The 17,857-nt window shown below is 39.5% G+C and overlaps 1 long non-coding RNA gene across 1 annotated transcript; it reads right to left on the bottom strand.

The window, feature by feature from the left end:
- Positions 1–484: 484 nt before the first annotated feature.
- On the bottom strand, positions 485–12,362 carry LOC141557726 (uncharacterized). The gene is made up of 3 exons (XR_012486881.1): positions 12,241–12,362; positions 5,777–5,861; positions 485–4,764 (listed from the first exon to the last, which is right to left on the bottom strand). It is a non-coding gene; the product is annotated as an uncharacterized LOC141557726 (long non-coding RNA).
- Positions 12,363–17,857: the final 5,495 nt, after the last annotated feature.

A 17,857-nucleotide genomic window follows, 5' to 3' on the forward strand; every position in this document is an offset into this window, starting at 1 on the left:
GAGAACAGATGCCAGGGATAGAATATGCAGACCTCGAGGGAGCAGAGAGCCTTGCCACGGTCCACATTTGGGATGAAACATTTTTGCCTTCTGATTCATGATTCTGGCTCCTACCCCTGAGGAAGAACATTTGACGATGTGGCCAACAGACTTTGCCTCTCATGAGAAGAAGTTTCTTCCCTTCTTTTCCAGGAGTCAGACATCGAATGGTTAAACATTGGTACCCCCTTCATGTTGTAAGGGTTAGAGCACTGGACTTGGAATTCATATTCTGCCTCAAATACTCAATAGCTAAGAGACCTTGGACAGGTCACTTAACTTGAATGTGTCTCAATTCTCTCAGCTGTAAAATGAAGGGGTTGGAATCAATACTGTCTAAGGTCCCTTTCAGTTCCAAATCTATGATCCTATGAACAGGAGGTCCAGAGAGAGGAAATTACTTTTTTCTCATTAAAGCTTTTTATTTTCAAAACATATGCATGGATAATTTTTCAACACTGACCCTTGCAAAAAGCTGTATTACAAATTTCCTCCCATTCCCCCATCCCCTCCCCTAGATGGCAAGTAATCCAATATTTGTCGAACACATTAAAATATATGTTAAATCTAATATATGTATACATATTTATATAATTATCTTGTTGCAAGAGAAAAATGAGATGAAAAAGAAAAAATGAAAAAGAAAACAAAATGCAATCAAAGAACAACAAAAAGAGTGAAAATGCTATGTTGTGATGCACACTCAATTCCCACAGTCCTCTCTCTGGGTGTAGATGGCTCTCATCATCACAAAATCATTGGAACTGGCCTCAGTCATCTCATTGTTGAAAAGAGTCACGTCCATCAAGATTAATCTTCATATAATCTTGTTGTTGCCATGTACAATGATCTCCTGCTTCTGCTTACTTCACTTAGCATCAGTTCATGCAAATCTCTCCAGTCTTCTCTGAAATCATCCTGCTGATTATTTCTTACAGAACAATAGTATTCTATAACATTCATATGCCACAATTTATTTAGTCATTCTCCAACTAATGGACATCCACTCAATTTCTGGCCACTACAAAGAGGGCTGCCACAAATATTTTGCACATGTGGGTCCTTTTCCCTGTATATAAGCCCTATAGGAACACTGCTGGGTTAAAGGGTATGCACAGTTTGATAGCCCCTTGGGCATAGTTTTAAATTGTTCTCCAGAATGGTTGGATCAATTCACAACTCCATCAACAATGTATCAGTGTCCCAGTTTTCTCACATCCCCTCCAACATTTGTCATTATCTTTTCCTGTTATCCTAGCCAATCTGAGAGATGTGGAGTGGTACCTCAGTGTTGTCTTCATTTGCATTTCTTTGATCAGTAGTGATTTAGAACACCTTTTCATATGATTATAAATATTTTCAGTTTCTTCATCTGAAAATTGTCTGTTCATATCCTCTGACCATTTATCAATTGGAGAATGGCTTGAATTCTTATAAATTTGAGTCAATTCTTTATATATTTTAGAAATGAGGCCTTTATAAGAACCCTTGAAGGAAAAATTTTTTTCCCAGTTTATTGCTTCCCTTCTAATCTTGGCTGTATTGCTTTTGTTTATATAAAACCTTTTAAACTTAATATAATTACAATTATCTATTTTGTGTTCAATTATGAGTTTCAGTTTTTCTTTGGCCACAAATTCCTGAGAGGAAATTACTTGTTCAACTATTAGTGGGAGTGAGAGCTAGGACCTTAGAAACCTTGAAAACAGGGCTGGATTTATAGCAAAAGGACCTGAGTTTAAATTTCAGTTCTATCACTACCCACCTATGTGATCTTGGGAAAAATCACTTGATTTTTCCGAACTTCAGTTTTCTCAACTATAAAATGAGGAGGTGAGGGTATATGGTATCTGAGGCCTTTTCAAAGTCTAGATTTAGAAGCCTGGGATTTTTCCATTCCTCCTCTCCCCTCCCCCCAAATTCTAGTTGGTTGTGTATCCAGGAGAACTTCTCCAGAAAAACAGTTTAAGAATAATTCATCATCATCTCTTGAAGGTCCCCAAAAGAAGCAGCCTACATCCTTTCCCAAGCCTTCCTGATCCCTTTGGTCATATGAATAAGTTTTCCTCCTTTTAATTTGCAGTAAAAATCTCAAGGAAAATCTCTGGATTGGGGCAGCTCTTGGAGGTCAATAGTTGAAGTCTTACACATAGTCAATGCTTAATAAATGCTTGAAGGAGGGAAGGGACTGCCTCAGAGCCTTAATTTCCTTCTCCTTTCACTCTACATTACATCTCTTGCCAGTTTGGGCTCAAGGACTCCCCCTCCATCATGTACAATCTTAAGAGCCAATATCCAAGGCCTTTCAGTTCCATTCCTTGCTCTGGCAAAAAGGGAGCGTTCAGTTGGACCACTGAAATTGCCTTCTCATTGCTTTCAGATTGCCTCTGTCTTTCCTAGAACTGCCAAAATAATCTTCCTAAAGCTTAATTCTGACTATTATCCCACTGCTCAAAAGCCTTAAGTGGCTCCCCTTTGCCTGTCCTGACATTTAAGAACTACCACAATCTAGCTCCAATGTACCTTCCAATATTATTTCACAGAATTCTTCTTTCACATTCTATAATAAAGCTGGAAAGCTGTCTCATGCTCTAGTCCAATCCATTTATTTAGCAAATGAGGAAACAACCTAAGCAGTTTTAAGTGACTCACTCAGGCTTACACAGGTAATAAATGACAGAACTGGAATTTGAACTCAGGGTCTCTGACTCCAGGTGTCGTGCTTTCAAACTTCCCAATTTCCAGCTATATGGTACAATGTATTAGAGGGCTGGGTCTGGAATCAAGAAGATTTAGCTTCAAATCCCACCTTGGACACATACTGGGCAAGTCACTTAACATCAGTCTGCCTCAGTTACCTACACTGTAAAAAAAGGAATAACAATAACACTGACTTCATAGAGTTATTGTGACGATCAAATGAAATAATATTTGTAAAGCTCTTAGCACAGTGCCCCTTACATCACAGGCATCCAATAAATGTTTGATATTTTCCTCCCTTTTTCTATGAAAATAATAGACCATAGTTATATACTGTTTTGAGATTCTAGAAACATTTTCTTTAAAATCATCCTGTAAAGGAGGGGGTTCCTACACTCAGGGTGCTTACATTCTGCTAAAAATTAAACATATACAGATTAAAGTAAATACAAAGTCTCCACAGTTTCAAGAGGAGGTAAATACTGGATAGATCAGGATACACTTTGCACAGGAAGTGGCAAGTTGGCTTCTTTTGAAGGAATCAAGAGATTCTAAGAGGCAGAGGTGAAGAAGGAGGGTATTCTACCACAAGGAAAGAATAGAAACTAGACATGAGATATCCAATAGAAGAAATGAGCAGTAGACCAGTTTGACTAGAATAGAGAAGACGTGAAAGGGAATAATAAGAAATAGAATGAAAGGTAGGTTGGAGACAGATTTGGATATCTAAATGTTAAAGTGAATTTTTTTTTGGTTTTAACTTAGAAACAATAGGGAGCCAATGAAGATTTTTTAAGCAAGATTTTTTTGAGTGATATAGACAGATCTGAGATCTCACTTTTTAGTCTTCCCTGTCTTCTGGTCAATTTAGGTATCCTTTTGTTGCTCTTGTGAAAAGATCCTGGATTACAAGATTATCACTTGTAAGATATGTGATAAAGAAAATTCTTTTTCATGTTACAAGGGAAGGGAGAAATCAAGCATGTATTGTACTACTTAGGCCTTGAGAGAAAAATTAACAGTTATGTAGCATTTTAAGGTTTGTAAAGCACTTAATATATATAATCTCATTTAATCCTCACAACAGCCCTTTTAGATGGGTGCAATGATTGTGTTTAGGTCTACCCCTCAAACTTTTTGAGTTATATCACAGAGCCCAGCCTTATTCTTCCTCCTTCCCCAAACCATCACCTTCTTTACTCACAGTTACACAGCTTGGGTCTGAGGAAGAATTTGAATTTGGCCTTCCTGACCTCAAGTCCTGTAGTCTAGCCAATTTGATTTCATATGACAGTACTGGCATGGCCCTGATTTCGGATCAGACCCTGGAGATTCCACAATCCCCCCTTGAATGATCGTGTATTTATTTATTCGTGTAATTGTTGTATTCCTTTAGTCAAATGTCAGCTTCTTGAGGACAGGGATAGGTTTTCCAGTGATTGTTGTTTTATTGTATTCCTAGTCTAGTGCATTTCATCTCCTCCTACTTCTTAGATTAGATTTGCAGTGGGTTCACAACAGCCCCTGGGAGTTGTTTGTCCTTCATTCTGGAAGAGGACCATAACCACAAATGAATTCGATTAGGTGAGGGAGGGCTCTGCCTTACTCGCCTTACTGCTTACTTCAGAGCCATCTGGATCCAGTGGCAAGATAAAGATCAGGGCGACTGGAGCTGGAGCTGGATGGAGCCCAAATGAGGAAAGCCTATCCTGGCTGAGGGCCTTGGTCTGTGTAGTTCTCCTTGCCATGTCTTTGGATGCAGAAAGTCTGGCTCAAGGGGATCAAAGAAATGTGTTCATATTTCCTGCCTTGGAGCCATCTCGTGTTCAAAAACTCACCCACTATTCACTTTCTTTAGCCTGGAAAGGGAGACGAGGTAATAGAGAGCTGCTCCATAAAAATCCACAGAAGGATGAGAAAGGTTAGCACATACTCGTTCATATCTTATAGGAGATGCTGACAAGCTGGAGTATATCCAAAGGAGGGCAGCCAGAATGGTGAGGGGACTTGTAACCGTGCCATACCCTTGGGAAGTTAAGTGCAAGAAACTAAGGTTATTTAACCTGAGAAAAACTTACAGGGCTCAGGATCTGTCTTTTCAGTATTGGAAGGGTTTTCCTGAGAAAGGGGGATTGGACTTGCTCTGGTACAAGTAGGAGTAGGAAGGGTGTGATCTGATTTGGCCAGGAGTACACTAGATGCTAAGGAAATTAGACTAGATAATAGCCATGGTCCCTTCCAACTCCCATTTTGTAATCTAATTAAGAGAACATGGAAGTCCCTCAATACAGAGGAACTCTTCCTCACTATGATCCTGTCCAAAATGAGAGCGAGGTGCTTGGCAAGGTGCCCTTCCCCTCACTAAAGTGATTAAGCAGGATCTAGGTGACTATACTTTAGAGCTACTGTTGGTGGATTGGTGATTTTGAGAAGGAATTTCACTAGATGGTCTCTGAGGCCTCTTCTCACTTATGATCCTCCAGACTTGGGAATATTTGGAAATAAGGAAGGCTCTCTTGAAGTCTGAAAGAGGTCATTTTAGGACAAATAAGATAAAGTTTGGCTTTATACAATGGGGGACTAACTCATGGGTGTTTAATTACCCACAAGAGATAGCTCTGCCTGAATATAAAAAGTCAAAGAAAGACTTAGATAAATTCCTGAAAAAGCCAATGTTGCTGTCTTATAGGAATCTGCGAGTACATGGAGGGGGGGAAGAGTGGGGTCAAGCTAATTAGCCAAGATCATCGGGTGTCGATCAAAATCTTCTCCCCACTGTGTATGGGTCATGTGTTACAGAGGGGTCATCTTGCTGGCAAGAACTACCTTTAGTTAGACACACTGAGTCAAAGATTAAGGATAGCCTGACCTGGTACCACAACCCTGATTTTCCATTTATTATTCTCTCTTTTCATCCTCTCCTTTCTCCTCCCTATAAATCCCCACAAGATTTCATGCTTGTTAACTTTTTAAGTTTTGGTTCTCTCACTGGACCTTGAATTGGGCTGCCTGACCCCTAGATAGCAGGAACATTCACCTGTTTTTGCCCAGATTTGGACCCAGTATACTCCAGGATGGATTTTCCTCTCTGTTCATGACCTCTGGAAGATGAATCAGATTTCCTGGGAAGCCAAAAAAAATGTTGGATTGGGAAAGGGTGAACAATGTAGAATCAAAGCTTTTCTCTAGTAAGCCATCCCCTAGTAAGCCAGGTTTTTGTCATGAGCATTCAGTCATTTCAGTCCTGTTTGACTGTTGTAGTTAGCTGCCTATATTTAATCTCTCCATGCCTTGGTTTCCCCAACTGTAAAATGGGAACTGCCATGAGGAAAGCCAAAGAGAGAATTTTGTAATGAGCTTTGCAAATCCTGGAGTGCAATGTAAGTGTGAGTAGTTATTATTGTTATCATTAATTTCACAGAAAGCAGCTGCCACCTCCCACAAAACATCGCCTTATTGCCATGGGAAGATAGAATACCACTCTCATCCAGCATGGCATTTTTGGGGGACTTTCTGCCTTAGAATGGCATTTCATAGGGAGCAGGCTAAAAGGGTGTTCTGTCAGCATATCAGCATTCATTCACTGACTGAGCCCCAACTATGTACTGAATGCTGTTCGAGGTGCCATAGGGGGATAATGAGGAAGATGCCATCCCTGCCTTCAAGGATCTTATAATTTAGCAGATAAATAGTAGTTATGAGATGCAGCTGTTCCTGCCTTAGGGAGGCTGAGGTTAAAGGAGATTCAAAAAGAACAGGATGGAGAGTGAGGGGATAGGCTCCAGGAGGGAAATTCTGGCTACAAAGACTGCTTAGCCATCAGAGGCAAGCTAGCCCTCTGTTAATCAATGCCATGATGGGACACATGTAGTCTGAGGGATACTGGACCCACTCATTTCCCATCAGACAAGAGGAACTGGATTTCTCAAAAAGGGTTAATAAATAAAGAGGAGCTGGTTAATAATAACATGGAAGTCCTGACCTTTCTAAGAGACCAAGAGAAGGGTAATTGGAGAAGGGCAAAGGATATACTCTTGGAATCCCCCTTCTTACACGTTTGGTCCCATTCCTCCGCCCCCTTCACCCCCCCCCCATCTTTCTGCCCCGCTATTTAACAATCCTCTTGGACCTACACATGACATTCCCGAGCTAGTCTCACTTGTGCAAAGGTGAGTGATAGGGAGCTGTATGTCCCCCATTCCTAAATTGGAAGGCTCGCTGCTTCTTCAAAACAATACCCAGTTTCCACATGAAATGGAATTCGATTTCATTCCGGTCTGCTTCTCCCTAGAGCCCTGCTGTCCCTCCGAGAATTTCCCGGTTTGGTCTCTTCCTCCCTGCATTAAATACTGAACTCCTCCTCTAAGTCAGTGTAGGTCCCTGTCTTCTGAATTCTTTTGAGAAGGTGTCTTTCCGGATCCCTCCGATTTTTATCCCCTGGGTCCGAATGGTATTTCTCTAGTGCATTTTAATGAGGTCGCTCTCAAGCTTTCTCACTGTCTTCTCTGCTTCTGTCTCTGTCTGTCTGTCTCTCTGATTCTTTCTCTACTTCTGTCTCTGTTTTTCTGTTTCTATTTGTCTCTGACTGTCTCTGCTTCTACCTCTGTCTCTGTTTCTCTCTGTGTCTCTGTCTCTGTTTCTCTTTCTCTCTGTCTTTCTATTTCTGTCTCTTTGTCTCTGGCTCCCTCTGTTTCTGTCTTTGTCTCTGACTCTTTCTTTGCTTCTGTCTCTGTTTTTGTTTCTATTTCTGTCTCTGTCTCTGCCTCTGCCGCTGCCTCTTTGTCTCTGACTTTGTCTCTGATTCTACCTCTGTCTCTGGCTCTCTGTTTGTCTCTGTCTTTCTCTTTCTGATTCTGTTTTTTTTTTTTTTATTTTTTTAATTTTTTAAATTAATTTTATAATTACAAAAATTTTTGACAGTATATATACATGAGTAATTTTTTTATAACATTATCCCTTGTATTCATTTTGTCCTTGTCTCTGCCTCTGACTTTCTGCCTTTGCCTGTTTCTCTCTGTCTCTGTCTTTCTGTTTCTATTTCTGTCTCTGTTTTTGACTCTCTCTGCTTTTGTCCTTGTTTCTGCCTCAGACTCTCTATCTGCTATGTTTCTGTCTCTGTCTGTCTTTTTCCCTCTGTTTCTGTTTCTCCCTGTCTCTCTCTGCCCGTGATTCTCTGTCTCTGTTTCTCTCTGTTTCTCCCTGTCTCTTTCTGTCTCTGTATCTTTCTGTATTTCTCTTCCTCTCCCCTCACTCACAGGCTTCATGCCTAGATCGTGCTTCTCTACAATGCTAATGAATCCACTAGTGGTAACAGCTGCTCCATGCTAGGGTATCAGGTTTATCATTCACCTGAATCAGGAGAGTGTGTGGACAGGAATGTCTGCAGCAGGAGACTTCCTCCCTGGTAAGAACAGGACTGAAAAATTTGGCCTGAGACTGGGATTGGGGGTGGGGAGGTTTCTCTCATAGCTCTTTGACTGGTATCCTCACTCTATGGGTTTAGCAGGTTGAATTGTTAGCAGAACTGGGGGAAAGGGGGGAGGGAGGAAAGGAAGGAAGGAGAAGGGGGAGGAGAGAAGGAGGAGGAGAGAAGAAAGAGAAGAAGAGGAGGAGAGAAGAAAGAGAAGAAGAGGAGGAGGAGGAAGAGGAGGAGGAGGAAGAGGAGGAGGAAGTAGTAGTGGTGGTAGTGCTCACTCAGGCAAGTGGTGTCACTTTTAAATGAAAACCTGTCTCAGCCTGAGCAGCTTCCTCCTAAAAGTTTTTCTCCAGTGAAATAAGTTCCACTGGGAGACAGAGGAGGAGACAAGAACTGAGAGCACAGGGACTGAAAAAAAATTTTTTAAAGAACTGGAGAGTGAAAGAGACTGAAATGGGGAGAGTGGGAGTGGGAATGGAGACAAGAAAAAAAGAATAAAGCAGAAGAGAAAATGAAAAATAAAGGGATCAGAACTCTTTTTTCTGCAGCTCCTTCTGATCTATGTGCCACCCCCTTTTCTTCTTGCTTCTAATCTTGCCCTCACACCTCTTTCCTCTGATTTTTTGGTTCCATTCTCAGACTCAGTTTCTCTTCCATGTAGGAGCTCTGTTAGAAGTGGAGGTAAGTGTGAACTCCCAAGAGTACATAGTTAGTTTCTGCCCCCTCTCACTCACTTTTTTTCAAGTCCATTACCAGCTTCCAGACCACAGTCCCTAAAGACATCCTCAACACAAATAATTCCTTGGGTGCTGCAGAGTCTCTGTAAGTGGCAAGTTGCACCTATATCTGGCTCATTCTTCCAGAGGATCAGCATCCTGAGGGAGAACTTGGTACTCTCAGTATGGGTATCTTAAATACCTTCCTTCAAGGGCCCTCAAAATGTTGCTTCTTGACTGAATTCTTACTATCATTTTGTCTCTTCCAACATATATATATATATATGTATATATATATATATATAAATATATATAATAAGATATGTAACATATGATTATGAGATTTAAGATATACATGATATAATATATAACCATTGTATATAATATGTAATAATTTCTGCATATGTAATGAAGAGAACACTGGAAAGAGAAACATAATGTTTCATGCCACAGAATTTAAATCTTGAAGACCAGAAAAAACTTTCAAAAGAAAAATGAATAAATCTCTAATAGAGGAAGTCTCAACCAGTAGAAAGAATACTGAGCATCAGCAGATCCAGTTCAAGTCCTATCTCTAAAATGAGTGACTGGGTGATGCTGGGCAAGCCATTTCCCTTCTTGAGGTCTTGTTTGCATCCTCTGTAAAAGGAGAGAGCTAGACTCTAAAATTCCTTTCATCTCTAAATATCCACAAATCAATGATTCTAGGGTGTCCATGTTGTAGTTGTTATTGAAATCATTTTCTGGAATATAGCATATGAGGGCGAAGACCATATCTCAATTACCTCTGCATAGTGACAGCCATGCAAATTGTAGACATGTAACAATTAGATGAATGAATAAATGACGGGATGAATGAATGTGCCTGTAAAACTGGACTGGGATCAGGAGATCTAGGTTCTGGATTCAAGTTCTGTCATGAATGCTAATGAGGGCTTGAGCAAATCACTTTTTTTTAGGTCCATTTTCCTCATCTATAAAGACTGATGGTTGGACTAATGCCCTGACCTCCTATTTACCTCTATCATTCTGCTCCTCAGTGATTCCTTCCCTACCTGATAGTCCAGGGGTGGAATCCTCCTCCTCCAGCCTAGGAAGGCAGGGAGTGTCATGAAACCTCCCTCTGAGGTTTTCAGGAAAACACCTTCCTTTGGAGAGCAGCTCTTATTTCACCCTCTGAGCATTTAGGGGAGAAATATTTTCCTTATCAAACAAGCTAAGCTGTAGCATTGGTCAAGCTATAAAATGTTTCTCTAATGCTCGGTAGATTCTCCCCCACCCCTCCCAGGGGGAAAGTTGTACCAGTCTTTATCCCAGAGACAGAAATGGGGGGCAGGGTAAGGGAAGGAGAACCCTCCAACTGCAAAAAGCTTGGCTCTACTAGCAAGGTTATGTGTGTGTTTTCCTTTCTTTCCCCCCCTCTTTGTTAAGCTCCCTTTCAGCTGAAATGGCAGTGCCTGGGTGTTCTGAGCTGACAATAATTGCTACAGTCTAGACAGTGTCTGGTATGAGGCACATGGAATCAAAGAGGCCCCCCTCTCTCACTCTGACTCTCACACATGCTTTCTGGGTCTCTCCCTCTTCCTCTCTTTTCCTGACTCTCCTGTGGGTCCTTTCTCCTTCTTTCCCACCTCCAGACACCTCATCTCTCCTCACTCTCTCAGTCTGTCTCTTTCACACACCTCTCTTTCCCCTCATTCACGCCCCTTTTCCTACTTATTCTCCTTCTCTCCCTTTTTCCCTCCCTCCCACTCTCTCTCTATATATATCTCTATCTTTCTCTTTCTTTCTCTCTGTCTCCCCCCCTCTGTCTCTTTCTGTCTGTTTCTTCCTCCCTCCCTTCCTCCCTTCCTCTCTCTCTGTCTTTCTTTCTTTCTGTCTGTCTCTTTCTCCTCCCTCCCTCCCTCCCTCCTTTCCTCTCTCCTTCCCTCCCCCCTTCTCTCTCTCTCTCTCTCTCTCTCTCTCTCTCTCTCTCTCTCTCTCTCTCTCTCTCTCTCTCTCTCTCTCTCTTCTCTCTCTCCCTCTCCCTCTCTCTTTTTCTGTTTGTCTCTCTCCTCCCTCTCTCCTTCCTTTTTTACCCAAGCCCTCCCCTCTGTCTTCTTGCCCTCTCTTCACCTCTTTTCCTACTGCTTCATTCCTACTTTCAACCTTTACCTCGTACTTTTCATTCTTTCCCCCTTAGTTTGAAATCCAAGGAGCAAAGGTGACCCTGAATCAGGTTTGGGGCATCAAGAAGGACAAAAAATAACACCTACCAACTCTTCTTTCTGGAAATTTAACCCTTTTTTAAAACCTAGACATTTTTAGTTTTTCTCTGTTCCACAATAGGCTTTTGAGTATCTAAAATGCCACTTGGACTGGCTGTGTTGTCCGTGCTATCATAGATTTTTAAGGATTGTAATGAATCTTGTAGTTCTTCAAACCCACATGACTAGATTTCATAGGGCCTTCTCATCCCTCCCCCTTTCCCCACTGATTTTCATGCCCAAATAAGAAAGAATACACCAATTTTGTGTTCCCAGAAAAGGCCAGGAGACAGATTTCAGCTCAAGATTAGAAAAGACTTTGTAAAAAGAAGAGCTGCCCAACAACAGAACATGATCCCTCAATCAGGAGGGAGATGCTGATCGCTGGAGGCATTCAAGCACAGGCTAATGAGCATCTGCAAAGCATTCCTATGGTGGGAGGGAGACAGGACTAGATGAATAGTCCCCCAAACCCTTTTTCAACCAAAAGATTGTGTGTGAGAGAGTTACACACTTGATGAGACTTGATGTCACAGAATGTTATAGCTAGAAATGACCTTACAAATCATCTAGTTTTCATTTAACAAATTTTTTATTTTACATTTTACAAATGGAGAAACTCAGACCCAGAGGAGGGGAGATTCTATTCAATTTAATTCAACAAAAATTTATGAAGCATCTCCTGTGTTAGGCATTATATTGGGCAATGGAGATATAATGACATAAAACAAAAGAATTTCTGCCCTCAAGAAGCTTATGTTCTACTGGTGGAATATGGCATGTATACAGAGAAATAACTCCAAAGTATATAAAAGCATAATTATTACATATTAAGGAAGATGTCACATGAGATGATTCTGGAAGGGTGTAGGATGAGATAAGGTGAGAACAATACAGTATATTGATTCAAACACTAAATTTTGAGTTAGGAAGGTGAACAAAGCAAGGCAACAAACATTTATAAAGTGCTTATTGTGTACTGGGGCTCTGTGCTATGCAATGGGGAGACAAATACAAGAAAATAGAAAGACAGTTTCTGCTCTCAAGGAATTTATACACTGTGAAGGAAGACAACAGACAAAAGAGAGCTGAAAAGGAAGTAGAGTGAATGAGGGGAAAGTACCTGTGAGCAGGATATTGTGCCAAAGTCTGGAAAATCAGAAGTAGAACTGGATCCAGAATAAAGGATGACTGGCCTGGATCTTCCAAATAAAGGTCCTAGGAGCAACTCTGGAATGGGCAAAAATGGTTAATGGTGGAGAGATGTTCCAGGGTGGGCAGGTCCCAGGGACCAGTGTGTTGAGACAGCTGAGACATGTCCTTCATATTTGTATAACTGGACAACCACTTAACTTTTCTGGGTCCCAGTTTCCTCAAATTAGGGTGAACTCTAACTACTTCCAGTCAGGGGTGTGCTAGTAAATATTTAACAACCAATTCTCCTGGGGAAATGTATACTGAATACATTTTGATCTGCATATTTAATATTATCTTCATCATTTCTTTAAGTCTAAACAATCAACCAAACAACAAATCAAGCCCCAATTTGTAGCATTTGCCAACTTCCACAAAGTAAATGTAAAATTTAACAATTGGTTCTCTCAAGTCAGTAGGAGCTGGCCCCAATTCCGGCTTCCAACTCAAAACCTTTTGAATTCATTCTAGACTTGGGGACTATCTATGCAAAACATTAAGATTAAGAAATGGAAATAGTCAGTAGACCAGTTTGTGTAGCCATGTATGTGAAGGGAAGGCCTGGCTTAGTGATGGGAAACTGATAGGGTTTGAGTTTCTGAAAAAAGGAGGATGAGAATTGTTAAGAAGTTAGACTTTAAAACACTTAGATTTTGGAAAGGTTCCTAGGAAAGAAAAAGATAAAAGGAAAAGATTTCTGAGTTCTTAGTTGGAAGTAATAAGGAACCATCAATGATGTTTTAGTAGAAGGGTGACATAATCATATCTGTGTTTTAGGAATATCAATTTGGTAAGTGCAAGAAGGATGGATTGAGGAGGATGGGAAAAAGGAATCATTTAGGATGTGATGGCAATGGTCCATATGAGAGAATATGAAGGGTTAGTTGTCCTTTATCCTCAGAAGACCAATATGACATTACTTTACTGGACTCAAGGTGCACTGTGTCCAATTGTAGCTGATAAGATCAACATGAGCTTGGAAGGCTCTACCACAGGTCAACACAAATATTCCATGAGACAAAGGGTAAAGGCTGTGTAAGTGGAAAGAAAGGGGTATGTATGGGGGAGGTTGCAGAAGTACAATTGATAATACCTAGCAAATGATCAGATATAGTCGTCTAGAAAAAGGGAATCTAAGATTGTAAAACTGGGGGCCTAGAAAACTAGGAGTGTTGTTGATAGATAATGGGAAAGTTTGAAGGAAGGATGTGTTTTGGGAGAAATGTAATTTTTATTTTGGACATATTGGATATCCACTTGGAGATATTTTCTTTTTTTTTTTTTATTCATTTTTCCAAATTATCCCCTCCCTCCCTCCACTACCTCCCCCCGATGGCAGGTAATCCCATACATTTTACATGTGTTACAATATAACCTAGATACAATATATGTGTGTAAATACCATTTTCTTGTTGCACATTAATTATTAGCTTCCGAAGGTATAAGTAACCTGGGTAGATAGACAGTAATGCTAACAATTTACATTCGCTTCCCAGTGTTCCTTCTCTGGGTATAGTTATTTCTGTCCATCATTGATCAACTGGAAGTGAGTTGGATCTTCTTTATGTTGAAGATTTCCACTTCCATCAGAATATATCCTCATACAGTATTGTTGTTGAAGTGTACAGCGATCTTCTGGTTCTGCTCATTTCACTCAGCAACAGTTGATTTAAGTCTCTCCCACTTGGATATATTTTCGAAGTAGTTGGGAATATGGAATCTGAGTTCTAGAGAGAGATTGGACTAGGCATAGAGATTTTGGGAAAATGCTAATTGAACTCATGGGAGAGGATAAAATCATCAATGGATAGAGTTTAATGAAATAAGAGAGGTCTCAGGACAAAGCTCCAGGGAAGCTCACACACCTAGAAAGCAAAAGCAGGTTATGATTGTCCAAAGCCAGTTGACATGTATGATTAGGCTTTGAATTTGGGTGTCCAGTTTCCAAGTTCAATGTCTTTTTTGTTGTTGTTGAAGCAATTGGAATTAAGTGACTTGCCCAGGGCCACGAATCTAATAAAGGTCTGAAGTCAGATTTGGATTCAGGTCCTCCTGACTTCAGGGCTGGTGTTTTATCCACTGTGCTACCCCTATTCCATATCCTACCCAGTGTAGGGATCCTAAGAGAATTGGAGCTTCTTTCCATACCAATGCCTTGGACAGAGAATCTCAAGTTCTCATAGGGATGTTTTTCATGGATCTCTGTTTTCAGTAATTCAAAATGTGCCTTAATATAAATGTCTATTGCATGAATGAATAAATTAGTTGAGCTCATCAATGTGGGCTTTCTATCTATGAATTAGATAGAACAGATTCATGCCTTCTCATCCTGTATAATTCTCATCCTGTACGTATTCTTCTATAAACATCAAAATGATGGGTAGATGACAACTGTGGGCCAAGCTGAGGACTGTTGTATACTACCAAGCTCTTAATAAGTTCTTTCCATCAATTGCAAACAAGGGGAAAGTTAATTAAGGTTTGGAGAGCAGAAAGCAACCCTAGTTTAGTGATGGAAAATTGATAGGGTTTGAGTTTCTGAGAAAAGGAGGATGAGAAGTTTTAAGAAAGTAGACTTCAAAAACTTTTGGGAATGATTTTGGAAAGGCCACTGTGGAAGAAAAAGATAAGAAAAAAGATTTCTGAGTCCTTTTTAAGTGGACAAATAAAAACTATTTTTCTCTTCCTCACCCCCACATATTACTGGAGGAGGATATCTACTTGGGTAAACAAGTAGGTGATGGAACGCAGTGGGAATGCTCATATAAAAGATTGGGAAGGGGGAGCTGGGGGAGAAGCTTCAGATAAATGGTAAAAACAAAGGTCTGTGAAATCACCAAACTAGCATTCAGGTTACAGCCTGTTCTACACTAAAGGAACTCAGGTCAGATGATTGTTACTCTTCTTTATAAAGTGTATAATTATGCTAGAACAGTCACTGAACTGTTAACACCCTTTGACCCTTCTTAGTTCTGGGCATAGGGGCCTAGACATCCCAAAGAAATCAAATACAGGAAGAAAGGCACCATACCTACCAAAATATTGTTTATGGTAGCTGAAAAAACTGGAAACAAAAAGGTCTCTATCAACAAAGGAATGGTTAAGTAGAATATATATAAATAGAATTCCATTGAATCATATTGCTGTTCAGTCATGTCTGATTCTTAACAACTCATTTGGGTTTTCATGGCAAAAATACTGAAGTTGTTTGTTATTCCTTTTCCAACATATTTTACAAATGAAAAAACTGAGGCAAACACAATTAAGTAATATGTCTAAGATCACATTAAACTCATTAAAAATATCTGAGGCCATATTTGAACTCAAGAAAACGAGTCTTTCTTACTCCAGACCTGGCTCTCTATACATTGTGCTACCAAGTCATCCCTTCTATTGAACAATAAAAATCAACAAATATGAAGAATTCAGAGAAACATGGAAGATTTGTAAAAACTGATGTGAAATAAAAATTGTAGAACTAAGGAAACAATATATACAATGAGTGTGATGATGAAAATGAAACTATCACTAAAAGGCTGCCAAAATCTACATTTACTGCAATGATCCATCTTTGAAAGGAAAAAAAAGGGAAAAATACCTTTCTTCTCTCACTATGTGGAAGTAGGGGACTATGGGGATAGAATGAAAAGGTATAGAATTACATTAAGATGTAAATCACTTTGTTGTTTGGAGTTTCCTGAAACTTTCTTTGTTGCAAGAGAGAATTTAATGGGGAGGAAAGTACATTGGGAAATTATTATAATGTTAAAAAGGCATAAACAAAAGTGATTAATTGGGGAAAAATACAAGGACAGATATTTCCCAATCTCTCTTAAGAGCCTGTTGTAGTAATAAGTTTCCTGAGTTCAATTCAACATATTTAATTTAATTCAACAAAGGTAATGGGCAAAGTGGGAGACTCAGAAATGAGTAGGACATGTTCCCTACCCTCCTGTATCTTAGTGGGGAGATATGACATGTATGAAAATAAAATTCCAGATTTAAAAAACTTTTGGAAAAGTGCTGTATGAATCATAAAAGTACTAAGGAGTGAAAGATCTGGCTATGGGAACAGGAATTTTATTGAAGAAAGAGGCATTTGAGCTGGTGTTATTGAAAGGTCAGTCCAGGTAGAAGGAACCATAGCATGAACAAAAACCTATAGGCTGAAATTAAGAGATAACTTCATCAAACATTGAAGAGTTCATATTTGAAAGGAATGGAGAAAACTATAGGAAATCAAGTCCTGATAGTCCAATACTAAGGAATCTGGACTTAATTCAGTTGGTGATGTGGAGCCACTGAAAATCTTTGAGCAGGAGAGTGATGTGAACCAAGCTGTACTTCAGAAATACTAGTTTAGCACATATATAGTATGAATGGGGGAAGGGGAAAGAATGGAGATGGAAAGATCAATAAAAAGATTATCATATTATTCCAGATAAGAGATAAAATGAGTGGGTAGATTAGTAGCAATAGGAATGGAAAAGAAGAGATAGATGTAAGAAAGATTATAGAGACAGAATCAATAAAATTTCAAAACTGAGTTGGGAGGTAGAAGGAGCTCTAAGACTCAATTCATTTCAATAAGCGTTGATTAGGGAAGCAATGAATTATAATGGAGCTGGCTATAGATTTAGGGGACCTGAGTTCATGTCCTGGTTCCGTCACTTATTCCTGGATAATCTTATGGAAGTCGCCTATCCTTATTGGATTTCTATTTCATCTATAAAATGCAAATAATATTGTGTGTATTCTATACCAGGAGGACTATAGAAATCAGATGAAAATCTCTTCGTGAATTATAAAGTGTCATGTAAATGCTTATTGTTATTATGACATTGGTGTTATTATTCATTAAGATGATAACTTGTAATCAAAGAGTTCAAACAAAAACGATCTTGGAATAGATTGCTATTCTACTTTTTTAAAAATGTTCAATTTTTAGTGAACTATTGATCAGGTGGGGAAAATAGTTGCTTTTTATAATCAAATGAAAGGGTTGAGACAGGAGTTCCTCTTCCACAGGCTCACTGAAAGCATCATTGGGACAATTCCAGGAGCAAAAAGAACAAATAGGATGATAGATACTTTATTCTGTCCCAATACAGTTGTGATTTTTTAATTCCATACATTTTCTACCATAGTAATATGGAGATAGCTAGTAAAGATGTTCTTCAATTTTAATCGGTCAGTGTAACATCAGGAAGATTAGGGGCAACAGTTTTATCTGTGGTGATGCTCTAGGTCCAGTAGAGTGAATATGGTGATTTCTTGAGACATTTTGTGATTTTATTTACAATATGGATGCTTATCATCTATTCATTTAAGAAGAATAAATAACAAGTTTTTGGTACATAATCTTGACCAAGGTATTTGGTAAGTACTAAATTTTTGCAGCTTACAGTAATAATTTTGAGTTTCTGCTGTTTACTTGTAATATCTGTCAATCAGTAAACCCAAGCTCCTTAAGAATGATTTTTCAGTTAACTCTGATAAGTAGCCTGGTTTTATATCATTTCATTCCTCTCCCTGAAACAATCTCC

Source organism: Sminthopsis crassicaudata, chromosome 2, assembly GCF_048593235.1.
Source record: "Sminthopsis crassicaudata isolate SCR6 chromosome 2, ASM4859323v1, whole genome shotgun sequence".
Taxonomy (NCBI): Eukaryota; Metazoa; Chordata; class Mammalia; order Dasyuromorphia; family Dasyuridae; genus Sminthopsis; species Sminthopsis crassicaudata.